Raw genomic sequence first — 15041 nt, forward strand, 5'->3', positions numbered from 1 at the left:
GAAAAAATAGAGGTAATTAACCAGTCCATTCTGAAGGAGATCAGCCCTGGGGTTTCTTTGGAAGGAATGAGGCTAAAGCTGAAACTCCAGTACTTTGGCCACCTCACGTGAAGAGTTGACTCATTGGAAAAGACTCTGATGCTGGGAGGGATTGGGGGCAGGAGGAGAAGGCGACGACAGAGGTTGAGATGGCTGGATGGCATCACTGACTCGATGGATGTGAGTCTGAGTGAACTTTAGGAGTTGGTAATGGACAGGGAGGCCTAGAGTGCTGCAATTCATGGGGTTGCAAAGAGTCGGACACAACTGAGTGACTGAACTGAACTGACTGATACTTTGCTTGTTATCCTTTTAACTATAAAATATAATATTTTATCTGTAAATTAAGCACACTTTTAAATTAGGCACAAGATAAATATAGATGATTTTGGCCATGTATATATACCTCATGATTCCAAATGTGTTGATTTTTTTTTTCTATTTATCACATTTCCAGCTAGAATGGATGGAAGGAAATTTCTCACATATAAGATTATCCACATATTATCTCTTATTTTCTCTTAGGGTTTCATTTCTGTGTCTATTTTCTCAATAACTAATAGTGAGAATAGGAAAGTGATGACTGACTTTTTTCCCTACAGTACCATTTCTTGAATTCTACCAGGGCATAATATCCAGTTATGGTTGATAATACATGCTAATAGAATGGTTATGTAAATATACTGCATTCCACAGTGTTAGTTTTCAAATCAGGTATCAAAGTTGTTTATGAGAAATTAATATTTTCCTCATAAACAAAAAGAACTTAAGGAAAGCTTTTCAAAATAAAAATCAAATATTTTTCTTCAAGTTTTGAAACCTTTTCTGTTATAAAATGCCCCATGCTGCAGTCCATGGGGTCGCAAAGAGTTGGATCAGACACAAACTGAGTGACTGAACTGAGCTGAACTGATGACAAGGAATGATATATTTATAAAGATTGATAACTGATTGCAGATGGCTACAAACCACTCTGAGTCATGGAAAATAGGAATAACATCACAGAATTTTTTCTCTTAGGACTTTCTCAGAAAAAAGGAAATTGACATTCTCTCTCTTTTTTTTTTTTTACTGTTCTTACTTTGTTACATTGCAATTCTGATCGGAAACCTACTTGTCATGAGTTCTATTGCCTCCAGTCAACTTATGAAGCAGCCCATGTATTTCTTCCTGAGTCACCTCTTCCTCACAGACCTTTGTTACACCTCCACTGTCACCCCCAAGTTGATCGCTGACTTACTGGCAGCAAAGAAGACCGTTTTCTACCATGGCTGCATGACACAGGTCCTCACCATGCACTTCTTTGGGGGGATTGAGGTCTTCATCCTTGCGGGGATGGTCTATGATCGCTATGTGGCCATCTGCAAGCCTCTGTGCTGCACTCTGATCATGACCAGACAGAAGTGCGTTGCCATGATCTCTGCTTCCTGCGCTGGGGAATTCCTGCATTCCTTCAATCAGTTTCTCCTGGCCATCTTTTTACCCTACTGTGGGCCAAACGAAATAGTTCATTACTTCTGTGGTGTGTATCCTCTGTTGAAACTGGCCTGCACTGACACCACCAGAATCGGTCTCTTGTCATCGCCAATTCGGACCTCATGGGCCTGGACTTTTGTGGTCTTGTTGATATCCTACTCTGTGATGTTTTACACTGTCAGGTCCTACTCTGTAGAGAATTGCCACAAAGCTCTCTCCACCTGCAGTTCCCACATCACTGTGGTAGTCCTCTTTTTCGCTCCTTTATTCTTCATTTACATTGGACCAGCAACTACTTTCAGTTCAGTTCAGTTCAGTCGCTCAGTCGTGTCCGACTCTTTGCAACCCCATGAATTGCAGCACATCAGGCCAGCAACTACTTTACCAGAAGACAAAGTGTTTGCTCTTTTTTATACTATCATTTCTCCCATGTTCAACCCTCTAATCTACACACTGATAAACATGGAGATGAAGAATTCCATAAAGAAACTCTGGTGCCATATCACAGTAAGAAAAGAAATGAACTAAAACATACCTCTGATTTTCACCACTGAACTTGTTGAATATATGAATTTTATACACTGAAAACTTTAAAATGTATAATGCTTGCCTATGTTTTTTGTTTTGTTTTAGCAACATATAGATTCAAATATGAGCAAAATCTTACAACTCCCTGGATTTATCCAGACTCTCTGCTGTACTCTTTTCTAGTTTTCTTATTTATAGCTCCTCTTCCCCTCTGATCTTTTGGCTGTGTAATCAATTTAGATATTTAGCAGTAGACTATCAAAGGTATCATGTAATACAAATCAACACTGAGAACCCATAGAGCCCATTCTTGTATGTGACTTTAATCAATAAAGCCAATTCCAGGTAGCAATGATTTAGAAGATAATTCCAACATTTACTTGCATAATTTAAAGAATATTCTAAATGACCAAATTTTGGACAAACTTTTGAGACAAACCCTCAGATGATTGTCTTTGAAGCCCTTCCCATACAGGCATATTGGGACCTGCCACTGTCACATATTGTAAGTTGAACCCACAACCCTCAACCATTGGCCCCAGACTTTTTATGAAGATCAGTCATTCTCTAGTAGCCCTGTCCTCAAAGGAAGAGTTGTAATGATGCAAGCCAGGGCCCAGCTCCCAGATTCCAGCTAACAAATGCATTCCAAGAGGAAAGAATTCACACAGAGAAAAACATTGTTTTCCAGTGGAAATCATTGAGACCTCTCTGGCTCTCTTCATAAAACTCAGAAGAATCTAAGCTAACAAGGTTTTCATTTGGGGACCCCAGGACTGATTAATAAACAGTTCACCCCAAGTGGAAAAGGAAGCACAGAGAGTTGAGAAATGCTGTACAGAAAAGCTGCCATCCTTATGCTTTGGTTCTGACCTACTGAGGTATGGTGCCTCCCATTGTCTCTGGTTTGTTTGAATGCTGTAACACCAAATAACCATTTGGCACTGGATGAGCTTGATTTTTCAAAAATGAAGATATTTTAGACTTCTAAATAAGTTGCCCTACTGGTTGTAAACCACAGAGTACAATGTGTGATGGCCATCTTCCATCACACTTATTATTGGAAGCATTATTTTTTTGTTCCTGTCCATAGGTCTTAAGAAGAGTAAGAACATGTGATAAGTGGATATACCTGGGAAACACTAAGAATAAATGCTAGTAGAAAAATAGATGCCTTTTATCATGAATTCCTATCTCTGAGGTGCTACAAGAATATGAAACACAACAGAACTTTGTTATCCTGTAAATAAATTGGCTCTTTACCCTTCCAAACAAATTTACCAATAAAAATGGACAGTTTTATGGACATTCTTAATGGTTGTCTTATACCATCTATCTTTGGATTTCTTTGTGAATGTTATGGTTCAGTGAATACACTGAAATATGGACAAGGAAATCAAATGGTATTTGGGATTTGCTTTAAAACACTGCAGAAAAGGAAAATGTGTGTGGTGGATAAATAAAGCAAGAATGACAAGTTATAGGTAATTATTAAAGTCGGGTGATAGACCCATGGGAGTTCACAATACTTTTGTATTTGCTTAAAATTTCTAAATTAAAAGAAAAGTCAAAGACATGGAAATTTTCCAGTGTTAAAGAACTAACATAAAAACACTCATTAGAGTATGGAGAAAAGGGAACCCTTCTAAACTGTTGGTGAAAATGTAAATTGGTGATGTCACTACGGACAACAGTTTGCAGGTTCCTTAAAAAACTAAAAATGGAAATACCATGTGATCTAGTAGTCCCACTCCTGGGCATATATCTGGGAAAAACAAAACAAAAAAACCCTCTAATTCAAAAAAGATACATGCACCTCAGTATTCATAGCAGCACTATTTACAAAAGCCAAGAAGCAATCAAAGTGTCCATCAACAGACAATTGCCTTAAGAAGTTGTGGCACATATATAAAGAAAGAATGGAATATTACTTGGCCATAGAAAAGGAACAAAGTATTGCCATTTTCAGCCACATAGATGGACCCAGAGAATACTGTATTTAGTGAAGTAAGTCAGACAGAGAAAGACAAATATATGACATCACTTATATGTTATGTCTAAAAAGTGATACAAATGAATCTATATATGAAACAGAAACAGACTCACAGACATTGAAAAATAAATTTATGGTCACCCAAGGGGAAAGAGAGGGGAAAGGGATAAATTAGTGGTATGGGATTAACAGATACAAAAAAAATTATGTATAAAATAGATAAGCAACAAGAATTTACTACTATATAGCCCAAAGAACTATATTAGGTATCTTGTAACAACCCATAATGGAAAATAATCTGGAATATGTGTATATATCTGAATCACTTTGTTGTACACCTGAAACTCCTTAAGCTAACTGGAAGACATGCAAAGAGGGTATAACCAATCTTGCTGGTACATTTTGGTTAAAATGAAAAACAGATTGCCGTGCTACTATTCTAACAAAATAAAGGTGTCAATAAATGAAGATGTCAATGTAAATGGCCCTCAAAAAAATAAAAATATAGCTTTCTACTCTGATAATTTTGTAGCCAATGGCGATCTGGAGCTTCTCATATGTCCAACACCAGTACTCTTACCTAAGTCCCACATCAATCTCTTTTCTTTTGTTCAAAGGAACTGTTTTTCCCAACTCTGTCCATGTAAACATGAACTGCAACTCTGGCTAATTCTAGCACCCGATAGTATATATTTGTTACGGGCATGTGTTCCGGACCCAGAATTGCTTACTAACTATGAGGACTAGGACATATGCTCAACAAACCATCCATCAAGTGATAATAATAGCCCAGCACACAGTATTATAAAGATATGTGCAGGACCGAAATACTGGTCATACAGTAAGTGCTCAGTTAGTATAAGCCATTTTATCGCCCAGTATCCTGTTATGCATTAGAAATGTAACCATTCTGATAATAACTTTCCTTTGGAGTGGTGAGGGTGTGAGAATGGGACTCATATTAATGTCATGCTCCGACTAGTTTCCCTGGTGGATCAGACAGTAAAGAATCCACCTGCAATGTGGGAGACCTGGGTTTGATTTGCTTTCATGAGAATTTGTTTTCAAGTTGTAGAGAGAGCCATGCTAGATACAAAATGAGTTGTCAGTGTTGAGAATTCTCAAAATGGGTGCACAATTCAAAAAGAAAAATAGCATATTTCTATGACTCAGTTCTAAATGCCCAGCAAACAGACCTAAAATATGTGCTAGAAATTCTTGCAAAAAATACCCTTACATATTTGCTTGTTGTTTTAAACCTAGCTCTTGACAGCTATCTGAAAACTCCTGGATAGGGAATGCACAGTATACACATCAGAGAACATAACAGAGCAGGAAAGTGAAAGATCACCTTCTGGTGTGAAATAAGCAAGGTCTTTGATAAGAAGACCAACCAGCCCTCAAAGTTTCCCTCTGCTTCAGAAGCCCTATCCTCCAAGCAACCAGACTTGTATTATTGAAAAATAAAACTTCAAAAATTAACACAAATGTTTCTGTTTTATTTTTACTCTTGGAATAAAAGTTGTGAATATGGATTACTAAAATAATTGGAGACTGCAGCAACATAGATGGACCAAGAAATTATCTTACTAAGTAAAATAAGTCAGACAGAGAAAACCAAATATATGCAATCACTTATATGTGGAATCTAAAAAAAAAAATAAAATTACACAGATGGACTTATTTACAAAACAGTAACAGACTCACAGATGCAGAAAACAAACGTATGGTTACCAAAAGGAAAAGGGGAGGGGAAGGATTAATTAGGAGTCTGGGATTAACAGAATCAGACTACAAAATATAAAATAGATAAACAATGATCTATTATATAGCACAGGGAACTATACTCAATATCTGTAATAACCTATAATGAAAAGTAGTGAGATGGAAAATATACATGCATATAAACACACATATATATGAATTGAATCACATGACTATATACCTGAAACCAGCATGACATTTTAAATAGACTGCAGTTTAATAAAATAAACAAACATGTCATTGCCAATATCAATCACTAAGTAGGGAATTCCTTCACTTTTGCACTTTGATTTCCTCCCTTCTCAGCTTCTCAAGAACATCAGCCATATTTCTCTCTCCAGCTGGATCATTAATAGCATGTAAAATATCAAGAAATGATGATGAGATTCTTTGTAATTTAGTGAGTGACCTTACCAGTTCTTGCATTCAGGTTATTATCCACCTTTCATTAACTTTGGCTAAAATATTTTGCAAGTCAAAATAGAGAAGTTGATTCACACAAAATAATATCAATGCTAACAATGTCTGGCCATAGAAATTCAAATTGTGTCAGGAAAAATGCAATTAATGATAGCCCTTTGTATATTTGACTAGTTTTGCATCAACTTATAAATTCATTTTAGCACCATTTAATGACTATAAATATGTGGGGGAACTCTTGTCTGAACCAATGGTAACAACTTAGTGGTTTCTACATTAAATATTAATTATAAGTTCAATAGAATCTTTGACATGTTCATTCAACATTTGTATAAAAACACAAATATGTTCTGTCTTAAAATGCATCATTTGACAAATGATAAGCTTTAAAGAAACTATAGAAATAGATCTATTCATAGATACCCACTGACTGTTTAAAAAAATTTAGTGGTACATGAAAAGATCTTAGAAGCTTTAGATAGACAATAAAGACAAAGTAAATTTTTTAAAAGACGAATTCAGTTGTATGATTTCAGCTTTTGAACATACATAAATACCACATTTTCAGGTACCAAATGGATGAGAAAATACAATTGTCTTATGGAATTACATAAAGTAAAATTCAAGAAACAACTAAATAATAAATATCTGTATAACATTAAAAAGTCAAAGATTTACAACTGAGTAAAACTTCTATAAACTAAAATGAAAAGACGCACAGCTTCCTATTCATTTATTTAAAATATACTATTTGTAATTATACGTTTGCTTGTTTATTTACTTCATTGTCTGACTCCTTCTTTAGTCTCCAGCATCACTGAGGGTTTTGTTCACCACAGAGCATTTCCTAGGGCTTCCCTGGTGGCTTTGTTGTAAAGAACCCATCTGCCAATGCAGGAGATGTGAGTTTGATCCCTGGCTCAATAAATTCCCTTGGAGAAGGAAATGCAACCCACTCCAGTATTCTTGCCTGCAAAATCGCATGGACGGAGGAGTCTGGTGGGCTACATTCCATGGGACTCCAAAGATTTGCACATGACTTAGCAGCTAAACAACAGCAAATGCATTCTCCATAGTAAGGTTTATCCAATCAGATCTTTTAGAAGTAGGAAATAGTAAATATTTTATATGAATGAATTTATGAGACCATTTTATGTTTCTGTTATAGTTCTTTTAAAAATAAATTTTATACAAAATACATACACCAGAAAAAGCACATCTTTTTAGTAAAGAGTTAGCCATACAAAGATAAATTGGGAAATTATCTGTGCATCTGACAAGAGAACCCATGGGGTCATGTGAGCTTCCACCCCACAAAAAAACCAACCAACCAACCAAACAATAACCACTCTAAAGCATAGGAGACTTTTCTGGGCATCACTTAGAAACTGTAATGCCCTAAAAAAAAATTTTCCCCCCTAGGGAAAATTCAATCTTAAATCCTGGGTCTACACTCTGAACTTTTAATTCTGGCCATAGGGTTCTCAGTATTTCCCATGGCAGCTCACTTCAGTCTCCCTCAGCTAACTGACTCTGCCCTGTCCTGACAAATGGGCATTATATACAACATTCCTTACATTCTTCACATCCCATGTCTAATTGTAGTGCCTTGGATGTTGATGCAATAGGGAAATGCAATTAAGGACTTCAGTGTATTTATTTATTAGGTAGAAATTGAGAAACTGAAGCTATTGTTTACATCTTTGGCAAAGTGTACTGATGGGAAATGTCTAAATCTTCAGAGATATTGAGACCTATTCTATAGTAAACATTTTTCAGAATTCTCCTTAAATGCCAATTCAACATCCAAAAGAATATATCATACATATGTACATACATATATATATATATATATATACACACATATACATATGCAAATTTTGTATAGAGGCAAAGGCAAAATATCAAAGAGACACATTTATTTTTTAGAAATGGAAAAACTGCTTGCTGAAAGTATCTCAAAGTTAGTTCAATTTGCCAAATATATCCCTATCAGTGGAACTCAAAAGCTCTCTTATAAGATGTTATGCAGTTAGAGATGGAATGCTGCATGGAAATGGTAATTTTCAAAATTCTGACTTTATTTTAGGTGTGAAGCCTCATCTTATAAGAAATCTGTCTGATAAGTTAAGTAGCTGGTAAGTTAAATCCAGTTCCTAATTATACTAGTGACTTTCCTTAAAATGAATATTTGAATCATTCTGATTGTATTTATGATCTAAGCATTCTAACAAAACTTTGAAAAATGCCAGAATCTTTAAAGTGCTACTTTTACTATTAGTGAAAACGTTCTGGCTTCAACTATCATGAACTGTGATTTGCACATGAGCTGTTAAAGTTATCAGTGCTATATCTCTCAGCAGCTATAAAAATATTACCAGATTTACTTATCTTTTTAATATTTCATAAATTTGATCATACAGTTAGTCCTTTGGATTCCATGATGGGAAAAAGTTGAATATGAAGAAGAATGGAGTGGCCCAAAAGATAAGTGGACAGTACTGCCATGAAGGAACTGAATATTACAAAGAAAAATCTAATCAAATCAAAACACCAGTATGCTTCTAAAATTATGCAGAAGCAAACATGAATGATTAAATTTTCAAACAACCTACTTGAATGGATAGTATTTAAGTGGTAGACTTATTTTTCTTATGTTTAGATAATGGGTGTTTTTTGAAATGAATAAAAATTATCAAAGGGAAATACAAACATTTGTCTAATTTGGTTAGGGTTAATTAGTTGAAAATAAAGAAAACAAAAGTATTAGCTGACTGAAATAAGCAGAACATTTATCTTCAGAAATGTGGGGAAGTCAGCTCAATCCAGACCAGAGAGAAAGATTTGCTTGATGATAGAATGTTTCTCTGTAAACTACAGCCTTCAGGTAAGAAAGAACAGATTGTTTACAGCAGGGAAAGTATGCTATGTCTTATCTATCTATCTTTATCCCATGTTACAATATTACATATTTTAAGTAAGCTCAAAATGTATAGTAAGAATAATACAATATACCCATTGATACGACAAATATAATGTCAATGACAATGAATGTTTACTAAATGTTTTTTCTTAACATATACCAGTGTCTGTCCGAAGGGCTTCCCCAGTGGCAGGGCTGGTAAAGAATGCACCAGAAATGCAGGAGACCTGGGTTCAATTCCTGGGTTGGGAAAATGCCCTGGAGAAGGGAACGGCTATCCACTCCAGTATTCTGGCCTGGAGAATTCCATGGGCTGTATAGTCCATGAGGTCACAAAGTGTGGGACACAACTGAGCCACTTTCACTTTCACTTTCTGTCCTAGTGAAAATTGCACAGTCATGTCCAACTCTTTGTGTTCTAAGCTGTTACATGAGTGAACTCATCACATCTTTATAGCAGATCTCGGAGTTAATTACAGTATTGCTCATTTTATAGATGAAGAAGTTGAGGTTACATATTTTGTCTGTGATTATGCTCCAAGAGGATTTTGGAGCTGGTATCTCATTCTATGTAGGTCCAGAATTTATAACCTTAATTGCTAGAATCTAGTCCTACTTGAATAGTTAAAGGACTGCTTAAATTTATAACACTATGGGGGTTTCAAGAGGAAGGAGGTGAAACTAGCATGTTTTTGAGCATCAAGTTCTGTATATGTAAGCTTATTTACATTCCACAATAGTCCTGTAAATTAAGCACTGCATGCTTATTTTAAGGAAGAAGGACAAAGTGTTAAAGGAGGTGAAGACTCCTGCATTTGAGTATCAGAGCTGTGTGCTGAACTCGGGTCTATCTCCAAATTTCTGATATTAATATTAATAATATTTCTTATATTGTTCAGAGAAGAATAGTATAATACGCAATTCCTGAGCTGGTATACTTGCATTTTCTCTGGGGCCTTGATCTTGTATTTAGTAACTATGTGTTATTACCTCAGTTGTGTCTGACTCTTTGTCACTCCATGGACTATAGCCCACCAGGCTTCTCTGTCCATGGAATTCTCCAGGCAAACTTATTTATTGAAGTGGGTAGCCATTCCCTTCTCCAGGAGATCTTCCCAACCCAGGGACTGAACCCTAGTCTCCCTCATTGCAAGCAGATTTTTACCATCAGAGCCACCAGGGAAGCCCTTAGTAACTTAGAGGATGGCCAAAAATTATTCAATGTATAGTACTTTCCATATATGCTTTAAGAAATTTCATATTCAGTAATTTTTATTTAATAAAATAGCATATAAAGAGATATTATCTTTACCTCAGTTTTACAGTAAATTGAGGCACAGGAACTGTAATGAAATAACCACTTGCTGATACTGTATTTTTTATTTTTTATAGTCTCCATGTATCAAGCAGAGAAAGGCAAGCAGGAGAGAGGGAGACAGATATCTTCCCCAGATTAATGGAGAATCAGAAGTCACACAGTATTGGAATCTTGGGAGATCTTCAGACACTATCTTATCTCTTATTTTATGAGTGGGAGCCTGGGATCGTAGAGAATGAAGAACTAAACAACAGAATGAGAGAGGAAAAACTAGGTAGTTTGTCTATTCGTATAGTGTATTTACCAGATGATTAGCTGAATGTAGGTATAAGTGTTTCTATTTTAGAGAATTGAAAACATTCTTTTATATAGTCTTGCAGATTGTGTGGGTGAATTCTCTAAGAAATTAAGGGAAGAAGTGCTACATTTTGTTTATTGTATTGTGTTTGGGGGAAATTATTTTTGAATTAAAGGAGTCCATTTCTCTATATTTCCAACTTAGGCAACCATAAGATGTAAGTCAAATAGCTTCTGAAAGTAAATTTGTCTTGAAAGAGGAAATAATCTTGCAAGAGAAATGCAGGCAAATAGAAAAAGCAGAGTTGTAGATACATTAACCTATAGATGTTACAAATAAAGTTTAAGAAATATAAAAGTTTCATTGAGTATTTCACATGATGGAATTATTTCCTCTTATGAATCAAAAAGGATTATGAGTCCACTTATAGAAATTATTTGTTCCTCAGTTTTATCATGAACTACCTGACTAATGGGTGATTGCTTATTTCTTTTATTATTCCTTCAAAACTATAGCACATTGTTTGCTTTCAATTTTGCTTTTTTAATTTAGTTTATATTTATTTAGCATTGACTATGTGCCAAGCACTGTAAAACCCACCCACACATCCTACACCAATTTTGTGGTTTCATTTGAAACCATTTAATCAAGCAAATTCTGTAGTTACCTCTATTTTACATCCTAAATTGGCACATTATATGTCACCCTACTTAACACTATTAAGATTATCTCTTCTTTCATTCTTGACAAATGTAATTTCTTGTTTCTTCACAAAATAATTTAAATTATATAAAAACTGGAACTTTCTCTAATTTGCCATTGTATTCTTAGCTCTTAGAAGAATATTAGTACAGATATTCAAAAAAGTTCCATTAAATGAAAGTGATTTGAGTGGGTCTCAACATGTCTTTAAAAGGCATTGGTACCATTTTAAGTAAATATTAGGTTTCCATTTTCTCATCATTGATTCATTTCATTACCTTTGTCATTTCAGATAATTTTCTTGAACATCATCAAATCAGGGAAGATTGAAGTAATGTTACTAAATTTATTCTCTTGGGACTTTCTATGGACAAGAAATTCCAGATTCTCTGCTTTTTATTTTTCTTACTCTATTACCTGGCTATTTGGTTGGGGACTTTGATCATGATTTCTATTACATGCAGTCAGCTAATCACCCATCCCATGTACTTCTTCCTTAACTATCTTCTTAACCCTCAGATCTCTTCTACACCTCCACTGTGACACCCAAACTCACGACTGATTTACTGATGGAGAAAAAGTTTGTTTCTTATAAAAACTACATGACACAGCTTTTCACCACACACTTCTTTGGGGGGACTGAGGTCTTCATCCTCACAGGGATGGCGTATGACCACTATGTGGCCATCTGCAAACCTCTCCACTAAGCCATCATCATGAACAGGCAAAGACGTCACTCAATTCTCGTAACATCATGTACAGGGGACTTCTTCATTCTCTTGGTCTCTTTCTTCTTGCAATTGTTTTACCTTTCTGTGGCCCCAGTGAAATATATCACTATTTCTGTGATGCATATCCTTTGATGAAACTAGCCTGCCCTGATACACACAAAATTGGCTTTTTTGTCATTGCCAATTCTGACTTGATGGGACTGGTGCTCTTTGTGGTTTTGATGGCCTCCTACATTTTGATTTTGTATAATGTGCACACATATTCTGCAGAAAGCTGCCATAAAGCACTTTCCACCTATAGTTTCCACATCACAGTCATGATCCTCTTTTCCCCACCTGTCTTCTTTGTTTACATTAGACCTGTCTCAACACTACCAGAAGATAAGGTGTTCGCACTCTTCTACACAATTATTGTCCCCATGTTCAACCTGCTTATCTACACACTTAAAAACATGGAGATGAAAAATTCCATAAGAAGAGTTTGGTGCAATAAAAGATTCTGGGAAGGAAGGTTAATGACTTGAAGGTCATTCGTCTTTGATGCCAGTGACTGTCTTCTCATCAATCCTTCTGTTGCTAATTCTCTCATGCTAATGGGAAAAACAGTCAGAATGTGTAAAAGCCAAGCCTTCAACAACAGCTTGCCTTCAGTGTTTCCTTTTTTATTTTCCTCTCAAAGTGTTTTCCTTGATTTCACTTTTCACTAATAATCCCCTCTGTTAAAAGAAAAAAAAGAAAAGAAAAAAGAAAACATTTTACAGAGTAAAAACACATTGAGAAGTCTGGAGAAAGAGTGATACTGCTAGTATTGAAGGCTAAACCTGGGGGAGACATAGCCCTCAAAATACTCGGCCTCAAGGTGTAAAAGGTAATAATATGTTAAAAGGCCAAAGACAGTTAAAGAATCAGCCTGCTAATGCATGAGACACAGGTTCCATCCTTGGGCTAGGAAGATCCCCTGGAGAAGGAAATTGCTACCCACTCCAGTTTTTTTTTTTTTTTTTTGGGAAATCCTGTGGAGAGAGGAGTCTGGTTGGCTATAGCCCATGGGGATGCAAAACAGCTGGACATGACTCAGTGACTAAACAACAACAAAAAGACAGTTATAGGAAATTAGGAACAATCACATACTGCAAACTCCTTTCAGAACTATATACCTAGCCTCATGTCCTACAACTCTAGATTTTTTTTTAAATCAAATATCTACAGATTTTTTTGTGTGTATCTGTACACCACTATTATTTTACTTAAGTGAAAAGAATATATAGATCTAAGTAGAACATAGTGTAAAGTCCAGTCTTATAGTCTACATGGCATGTCCCTCTGAAAAGCAAGTCATTGTGTGATCTGCTTCCAACGTGACATTGTAAGTACTGGGGAAAATATATGTTTTTTATATGTGTATGTATATACACACACATGAACTCCTGCTATTTTAACTGGGTTTGACATTAAGTATATATGATCAAAGAATAAATAAACCACAAGTGACTTTGCTACAAAAAAGAAAATATAAATCCCTTAGTTCCTCAAAATAGATGATTTTTCTCAAAGTAAAAGACTTTCACTTACTATTTAAATTCAAGTGTAGAATAATCCTAAAAAAATATTTGACAAAATATAGATCAGAGTCAGTGATGGGAATGTATATTCTGCCGCTGTGCTTAGGTGTATCAGAGGAAGACCACATAAAGGTGAAGATCAAAGATTTAATCCTCAATAATGACATGTATGACAATAATGAACATAATGACAGTTCAGTTCAGTTGCTCAGTCATGTCTGACTCTTTGGAACCCCATGGACTGCAGCAAGCCCACATTTCTTCCCTTTCCTGAATTGGCAGGTGGGGTCTTTACCACTAGCTCCACCTCGGAAGCCGCTATACATGTGCAATATAATACATTATTCCTCCCCTTCAAGTTATTTTCATGATGTCGAATGAATCTTATTTATTAAAGAATTAAGTAAAAAAAAAATAAAATTCAATTATTTGAAAAGAGATACTTCTTAATTGTATATATATCTAGGGATATCAAAGTGTATAGAAATTATATGGAAATTGAAAATGTGTACCCTTTGCTTTGGGCTTGCCAGATGGCTCTAATAAAGAATGTGCCTGCAATGAAGGAGTTGCAGGAGGCCTGGGTTGGATCCCTGGGAGGGGAAGATCCCCTGGAGGAGGACATGACAATGCAATGGCAATGGAAAAACAAAAGCATACACTAGATTGAATAGATTCAGTACCAGCATTTACATTTATTTTTACAATCCTATTGACTTCATCTAAGATTACATGCAGATTCTGCAATGTTCCTGCCAATAACTTTTTCAGAAGTATAGAGTATCCATACTTCTCAGACATTGAAAAGTGGGCAGACATCCTACTTGTTTGATACAATCCCATTTTATTTCAACATAATTATTAGCAGAACTCCTCTTTTTACACTCAAATTATCTCAATTTTAGCAATAAATCATATAGTTCCCCTTTTTATTTCCAAACTAATTTTTCAGTATATATGAAGATATTGTCATGGTAAAAGGTTATATAATTATTAATTTTGTCATTTTTAAGATGATTTCATTAAAATCACTTTAAAAACAAGTTCCAATTTTTATATAGTGATTTTCACATAAATCATATTTTTGGTGTTCAGTTCCTACCCAATTTTTGCTTTTCAAATAGTTGCAATGAATATGGGAAGTCCTCAGCTGAGTAGAAAATAAGACTTTAAATTTCTGATACTCCTTTTTTTTATGAGAATGCAAGGAGTACAGCAAGGTTCTATGGACTTTCTCTCTGGGATGATCAACAGGACTGTAGCTTATGTACATTTAGAGATTCTTTC

General features: G+C 35.3%; 2 pseudogenes; both read left to right on the forward strand.

The window, feature by feature from the left end:
- The first annotated feature begins 1019 nt into the window (after window positions 1-1019).
- On the forward strand, window positions 1020-2043 carry LOC102281495 (olfactory receptor 4P4-like; annotated as a pseudogene).
- A 7036-nt stretch (window positions 2044-9079) lies between these two features.
- On the forward strand, window positions 9080-12716 carry LOC102281773 (olfactory receptor 4P4-like; annotated as a pseudogene).
- The last annotated feature ends 2325 nt before the right edge of the window (window positions 12717-15041 follow it).

Source organism: Bos mutus, chromosome 28 (assembly GCF_027580195.1).
Source record: "Bos mutus isolate GX-2022 chromosome 28, NWIPB_WYAK_1.1, whole genome shotgun sequence".
Taxonomy (NCBI): Eukaryota; Metazoa; Chordata; class Mammalia; order Artiodactyla; family Bovidae; genus Bos; species Bos mutus.